General features: G+C 37.0%; 1 pseudogene; it reads right to left on the bottom strand.

The window, feature by feature from the left end:
• Positions 1-1,614: 1,614 nt before the first annotated feature.
• Positions 1,615-2,581, bottom strand: LOC124991339 (BTB/POZ domain-containing protein KCTD18-like; annotated as a pseudogene).
• Positions 2,582-7,867: the final 5,286 nt, after the last annotated feature.

The following is a 7,867-nucleotide window of genomic DNA, read 5'->3' as shown; positions in this document are numbered from 1 at the left end:
AAGAATAAAATTATGGCATTTGCTGGTAAATGGATGAAGTTGAAAATATGCTAAGTGAAATAGGCCAAGCCCAAAAAACCCAAGGCTATATGTTTTCTCTGATAAGTGCATGACAATATATAATGAGATGGGGGTGTCAGGGGGAAGAGAAGAATGAAGGAACTTTGGATGATGTAGAGGAAAAAGGGGTGGGGGGTGGGGGCAGAAAAATAGTAGAATGAAACAGACAGTATTACCTTATGTGTATGTATGGTTACATGAATTGTGTGAATCTACATTGTGTACAACGATAGAAATGAAAAGTTGTACCCCATTTGTGTACAATGAATCAAAAGGCAGTCTGTAAAAATAAAAAAGATTTTAATTTAAAAAAAAGAAAGCAATTTTGTAGGCACAAATAGAAAACCTATACTAACTAACAAACTTCCAACTATTAAAGAGATCCAAGATTTAAACAAGGACAGTCACAGAAAAATGTTGCTTTGTATGGAAAAGTTTTTCTTTCTTTTGTAAAAAATAATGTTTGACCATGTTTACTTTACTTGTTCAAGGCAATGCAAGAATAATACTAAGCATCTAAGTAAAAAGTATCCTGTTTTATGAGCTATTATTGTTGGTTGAAGGCATATTGCTCACTGAAAGTAGAATATATGATTCAATTACAAAACAGAACATGTAGGAGTAAATGCACAACTGAATAGCCGTGAAAAATAGAGGATTAATCAAAACATTCTGTTTAAAAATATTAAATTCAAGTTATACGGAAATTTTACGCATGAAAAAACATATTGTATAATCAGAATGACTCTAATGGTCACTTCTGAAGAACAAATATTAATTTTAGTTAAAAAGTTAAATTTTTTAACTTCCCTTTTTCAAAGTAATTTCAAAACTGCACTATTCAAATTCACATATTTTAACGATATGTTAACAATTCATTCCAAAGATACGTTGTGTAGTTTTTAATCACTGAAATCTTTCTGTGGTGTATATAAATAAATCTGCTAATGAAAAAGAGTAACAAAAGCCAATTTAGGAAAGAAAATGACTCAAGGAAGTGAGAGTCAGAGTGTGATCTCAAATTATTGTCTTTTTTCCTCCCCATCCTTTCTTTCTGTGATGTCTTAAGGCTCAGAGCAACTGTCCGTGGCTTACCTTGATCTTCTTTCTCTTCCTCTCTGACCTCTACTGGCTATGATACACTGCAGGCAAGTGAGATCCCATCCTCTCCACTCACCAGACAGGACCTGGGCTACAAGAAGTAGCATTACAAAAGTGCCTAGAGTCTACAACATTTCAGTAACAAAAGAGACCTCTCTAATGATTACTGTGCTGTACCTTAATACCAATTACTCATATAAATAAAGTTAAAAAAATACAAAAACAGAAAATCAAACTACCCATAGACAATCCTTTAAAAGTTGGGAAGAGGAGAAGTAAATAAAGCCCCAACCATTCAAAGTCTCCCCTCCTCCATTTTGACTTCACACAATTCATTTTTCCCATAATAATCCTAAGCATAAACTTAAGTTTCCCTTCTACTGCATCAAGAAACAGTGTCACTTATTGGTATTGAAGATGTTGAAACTCTGAGACAAACAGGAAGTGCCAAGTCTACCATTTTTGTCCATTAGACTGGTCTTTGTCATTTTCAGTTCCCACATCCAAAGTGCTAGAAGCTTCTGGAAGAGGAGGCTTACGGGGGCTGGTCTGCCTCTCTGCTGCTGTGGGGATGGGCAGGGAAGGCACGGCAGCACACAATGGAATCCTCTTCAGCTTTATCTCTCAGTGGGGTGTAGACTTCTTGTCAGAGAGCAGCACCTTTGCTGGAGGCGGGCGTGGGGCTCCATTTTCAGCACGTCTGGCCCCACGCGAATCCTTCGAGGGGCCAGATGCCCCATTGCTCACAGGCTTCGCAGAGCGCTGAGCTGCCTTCCCACAGCTGCCGCTTTGAGACTGGTTTGCTGGCATCTGAGAGGAGATCTGGACAGCATTGGCTGGAGACACCCTGACTGTAGTGGAGTTTTTCACTTTAATTTGGGTGCTTGTGGAAGGGCCCGAAATTCTGACTGGCTTAGGACCAGCCTTACAATTTACACCTTCTTCTTCCTCTTCATTGAGTGTTATCAGTCGCCTTTTCCTTCCCAAGCATCAAAGGCATCCCTCATTTTCTTCAACTCAGCTACTGAATAATAGCTCCAAATGTACTGAACATTATTTCCCGCCTCTCTTTTTAAAATGCTTTTAGTATGAATTCTTCCTCCCAGCTGCTTATCAATAGCATCAGTTCCATCAGTTTTTGTGGCATATACACCAATAATTCTACTCACAGTTTGCAGCAGATATGTTAAGATAGTGGAGAACCCAAACTGTTGGCTTATTGCAAACCAAGCCATATGAATCACAGAAGTCTGTTAAAGCCTGATTCATCTGTTTTTAGAGGAAAACAACAACTGAACATAGATACCAGCATAGAGTCCTCAAAACGGCACAAAAACTCACCCTGGACTGTGTAAATATAGCCGCCCACATCCAGTCGATGAATATCGAGCACCTCTTCTTCTGTCTTGTGGCCTGCCATTGCTCCCTTGGACACCTAAAGTTTTGCCTCACGCTTTCAAACTTCAAAATAATAGCAGTCCAGGACCTCCTAGTTTCAGAGGTCTCCATCCATAGATGGCCAACTCCGTTCTCTGGACCTGAGGTGAGATTTCGGGGCTGTGGAGGAGGAAAGCAGCTCAGGACATGGCCACCTGGAAGCAGTTCATATTTTCTTTTGTGACCTTTTCCATTTACTTTAGATTTTAAAAGTTGTTATTATCTAGTTATTAGAAAAAATACATTTTTGCTTTGTTTTTCTCTTTTAAATTTAGCTCTTTGATTCACATAGTACTTTTTTGGCTGATATTGTAAGGTGAAAAATCTAAATTGATTTACCTCCCCCTAGTACCTAGACTAATTTCCCCTTTATTAACAGGATAACTCTTTCTTTTCTAATTGATTTGTAATGACTTCTTTATAATGAGTTAGTTTATATACTATAATTAGCTTCTTACACGTCTGCTTTGATTCATGGTTTATGTGTCAATTCTAATAGTATCATATAGATTTCAAATAGGTTTTCAAAATTTTTTGTGTGGCTTTGTTTGTTCAGTTTGTCTTGTTTTGGTTTTGATTTTGGTTAGGCATAATTTCCCATTATTTTTCAACTTTTTCAAACATTATTTTGATGATAGTAGTCTGTTTACTCTTCTGGGTCAGCTTTAGAATTAATTAATTTTTTAGTTCCCCAAAAGGTCTTTGGGATTTGAGATTAGAATACTTTATAAATTTATGAGTTAACTTATGGGGACTATTTCCTTTTCCCCTTAATATTTAGTCTTCTGTACCAGAGTGGCTTTTATACCTCTCCATTTTACTCAAAAGCCTCTCTGCGTATAGACATATATATGTATTTTCTCCACAGTAATTTGATTTGGATATTTTTTCATTCATTGTTGGTTCTTGATCCACTCCCACATCAAACTAAAGTTCCAGCAGGCAGTTCCCTCCCAGGCAGGTGGAAGGCAGCAAAGCCTTCCCAGGGGGATGCTTGCTGACCAGTGTGGTGGTTTCTGGAAATGTCCCTCTGTCTCTGAGTTCCCAGCCAGACACAGGACCAAGAATGGTAGAGTGAGCAGTGATAACCAATTGGCATTGATCCAGAACCAAACAGTGGGATCGGATTTGAATGGAGCAGCAAGAAAATCCAAGTCAACTTACATGGACTCACCCCAGTCACTTTTGCAGTAATTCAACCCCTATTTCATAGAGTTGAAATCCTTGAACCTCACTTATTGTGTTATGGCAGCATGTTATATGTATCGGGCAGTAGAGCTGACTTCAAATGGTCACACTGCAAGTATAACTATTGAATCCACAGATAAAAAGTAATTTCTATATTGGGGTGAAGGAGAGAAAAATTATCCACCCTTGATTATTTACTCCACAGTTAATCCTAAAATTCTTGCTCTGGAAAAATTATGTGGATATGTGTGTGGTTTATGGGAGGACCTGTGTGATGCTCTGTCCCATGAGCTGATGAAAGAGGGCGGCCACTACCCTTCTCCTGTAGAAAGGACTCAGCTCCGTTCTCCAGTATCTTACACTGCCACTTACCATGCACATTATCTCCTCTACTGTGCCAGGTACAAAGCTAGGATTGCTACACCTGTGCTGCTTCGAGAGTCCTTTGTAAAGTACAGGTGGAGTGAACTCCTTTGCCCAATCTAAGAGGCTACAGAAGGACCCCCACCTTAGATGCCTCCCTCTACTCAGATACTACAGTTTTCACGCCCACTATTAGAAATCAATTACTCATGGACTAAACACTCCTTTCTTTTCAGATGCCATGTAACATATAACTGTTTTAGGAAGTATTAAGTCATTAACACCTTACTTGGAAATAGTTTCACTAAACTGAAGAAACTGAGAAAATGTGAATGCTTAATTCCTGGGGGATGGAGAAGTTCTCTGACAAGGGCAGAGGAGGAGCAAAGAGAGGCACGCAGAAGATAAACTATTTTGTGATTTTGCCAGGTATAGGCCTCAGGTTTAAAACCACAACTTTATATAAACCTTATATATGATTATTGGTGCTATTTCAACATGGTTTATATATTTACTTAACATGATGAATAGAACTTTAAGCATTTTTATATCCCCGATTTTTAATCCCTCCCCCACCCAGAATTTATTGACTCTTATCGTAAATCCTTTATATTTGAGAAGAAGAATGTATTAGTTAGGTTTCTCCAGAGAAACAGCTGTGTGTATATATATGTTTGGCAAGAAAGATTTATTTGAAGAGATTGTCTCACAGTTATAGAGGCTGGCAAATCCAAAACATACAGGGTGGGCTGGCAGGTTGAGACCCAGGAGGAGCTGATCATGTCCAAAGGCCACCTGCTACAGGATTCCTTCTTGTTTTGGGAGGGTGGGTGTCAGTCTTTGTACTACTAAGGCCTTCAACTGTCCGGATGAGGCTCACCTACATTATGGAGGGTAATAAGCTTTATTGCTGGTTAATGTTAATGTCACCCACAAAAAATACTCTAAGATATATCCCGAATGTTTGATCAAACATCAGGGCACCCTGGCCCCACCAAGTTTATACATGAAATTAACCATTACAACTAATTTCCTAAGTTCTCCCTAAATTCTCAAATTTAATATAATGCATACATAACTCAAAACGCTGAAGGCTTGCCTGAGTCATGATGCTGGTAATGGCCAGCCTTATTTATTACCTAAGTAAAATGATGCTATTTACTATAAATTCAGAACCATTTGTATCTCTATTTATTAAATTAGTGATTCTCAATTTCTTTGGACCCAGGACTTCGTTACACTAAAATTATTGAGGACTGCAAAGAATTTTTGGTTATTATAGGTTAAATTGTATATTTATCACACCTGACAATAATACTGATAATGTTTTATCAGTATTAATTAAACAATAAATAATTTTAATTAATTAAACAATTAAATAATTTTAGATATTACGAATACACATAAAAATAATACACTCAGAAAATATCAACATAAACATTTTTATGTAAACAACTTTATTTCCCCAAATCAAAAGAAAAATATACTGAGAAGAATGTCACTGTTTTACATTTTTAGAAATCTGACTCAATGGAAGGCAACTGAATTCTCCTGTTTCTGCATTTAATTTGTTACTATTCATTGTTTTGTTTGAAGTACTGAATATGAAAACAATCTGGCTTTGCACAAGTACGTTGTTAAACAAGGAAAAATATTTTACTAGCCTCTTCAGATATGAGGATATTCTTCTGCTATACTGTGTACTTCCAAATAACCATTGTTCATCTGCCAATATTTCTTTCAAGTCAAAATAATGTTCCAAGAAAAAGTGGCTAGTTTAGCTCACAAGGCAACAGTCGCACCGAGTCCACAGAGCACGCTTGAAGAACTTCTGTGCGATCCTGGCACAAAGGAGGGAACAGTGGGCAGGGAGACCTGGAATGGTGCCCAGCACACCCTCGTATGGCATTAAGTGGAAGAGAAGTTTAAAAGACTTGTCGTGTGATGGGGGATCAATACCTGCCCCCGCCTCTTTGACTTCAGACCCCTTAGTGCACTTTGACCCCTTCTGACCTTTAAGGTTTCCACAAACTGCTTTGCCAAGATTCTGAGACCTTCTCACCTGGAGCTGGACTTTGAACTTGCCTCACAATCTGGTGCTGGGGGCTTCTTCAAAAAGAAACTGGTCACAACCAGCTTCTGACCCTGAACTTGTCCTTCCCTCTGACAGTGTCACTTGATTTTCATGTGCTCTGTGACATTTGAACCTGGTGTGCAACAATTTTTTGGTTTTAGAGATTTTTTTTTAAAGAATTCCTGACCCAGAAATTGAAAGACATAATAGTTCTAAATGTGACTAGTTCCCTTCTTTTTATCTCCAAATAACTAAAAAAAAAAAAAAAAAAAAAAAAAAAAAAAAAAAAAAAAATGTCTAGTATACAATATCTTTAATGATATGGGAAAAAAAATTACCTTTCAGTAGAAAACACACATTGTCTGTTGTGTATCCTTCCAAGTTATTGGATTATAATCCTGTTCATTGTCTTTGTAAATTATAGATAACTGATAGATATACAAATTTTATCTTTTCAGCTAGTAATTTTAATAGACTTCCTCCGTCTGTGGAAAATCAGCTTTGTTTCTATTTGCAGTAATTCCATGAGATAATAAATGCTCCTTATTGTTCATATTGCATTTTCTGTTACTTGCCATTAAAAGCTGCCTAGCACATCCCCTATGAATTGGGTCATTAATACTTTTTCTGCTATTTCACAGGACTGTTCAAAAGCTCTTTGAAAGGTATTTGAAGTACAACAAATGATAGGTATGATATATGGGCCCTTAGATTACTGAATGCTTAAATATCCACCTCTGTGTCCAAAAATTAGAAATTAGTTCATGCATTTTAGGTTTTAACATAGATGCAGTTTCTGTTTTCCATGCTAATCTACAAAATCCAGTCTCACTCACCTTTTTGTATTTAAGTGGCTATTGGAATTCAAGGAAAACAGGTCAAGTAGAAAGGCCTTTATTGAATGGAATATTAAAAACACAGTGATCAATACTGCAAAGTTTAACTTACCATTGTATTCCGTTACTGGCATGTCATCGTGTTTGATTATTTGTCTCAGTCCTGCAAGTGGTCAAATTTGTAGCTTATTGAAGAATTGAGTACTTTTTGTGTAGTCAAGTATCTGAGACACTTCTGTCACCTCTGAGTACACAGACAAGTGACCATTTATTAAATCTCCTTCAGAGATGACAGTTACTATAGAACCCCTCTCTAAACTCCCACCCCCAAATTTGGAGGCACTTGGAAATTAAAGAATCTAAATCTTCATGTTTACCTAAGTATATTACAAAAATTGGATCTCCTTTTAGGGTGACAAAAATATTCTGGAACTACATGGTTGTTAGGGTTGCACAAAATTGGAAATGTGGTAAACATCACTGTATTATACACTTAAAATGGTTAAAGTTATAAGTTTTATGTGCATTTTATCATAATAAAAATAACATAACAAAAACAGAAAAAGTAAAATATCTTTCCAGTGATTTTAATTTGCAGCTAATTTGAGAACATCTACATGAGAAATGCAGAGTGCACCTAAGAAATAATGAATTTCAAGAGAAGAGTTGAGATATCCAAGCTTGATCTAAAAATGATCCTCCAGTTTATAGAGGAAAGTGGGTGGGTGATACACTATGTTCTCTCTCAGCAGATTGTCCTCAGTCAAGCCCTGTGGGTAAGAACCCTAAGTCTTCAATAAAAGAGCAT

The sequence above is a fragment of the Sciurus carolinensis genome, chromosome 8 (assembly GCF_902686445.1).
Source record: "Sciurus carolinensis chromosome 8, mSciCar1.2, whole genome shotgun sequence".
Lineage (NCBI taxonomy): Eukaryota > Metazoa > Chordata > Mammalia > Rodentia > Sciuridae > Sciurus > Sciurus carolinensis.
Note: the sequence above shows the minus strand (reverse complement) of the source record. Positions and strands in the feature narration are given on the sequence as shown.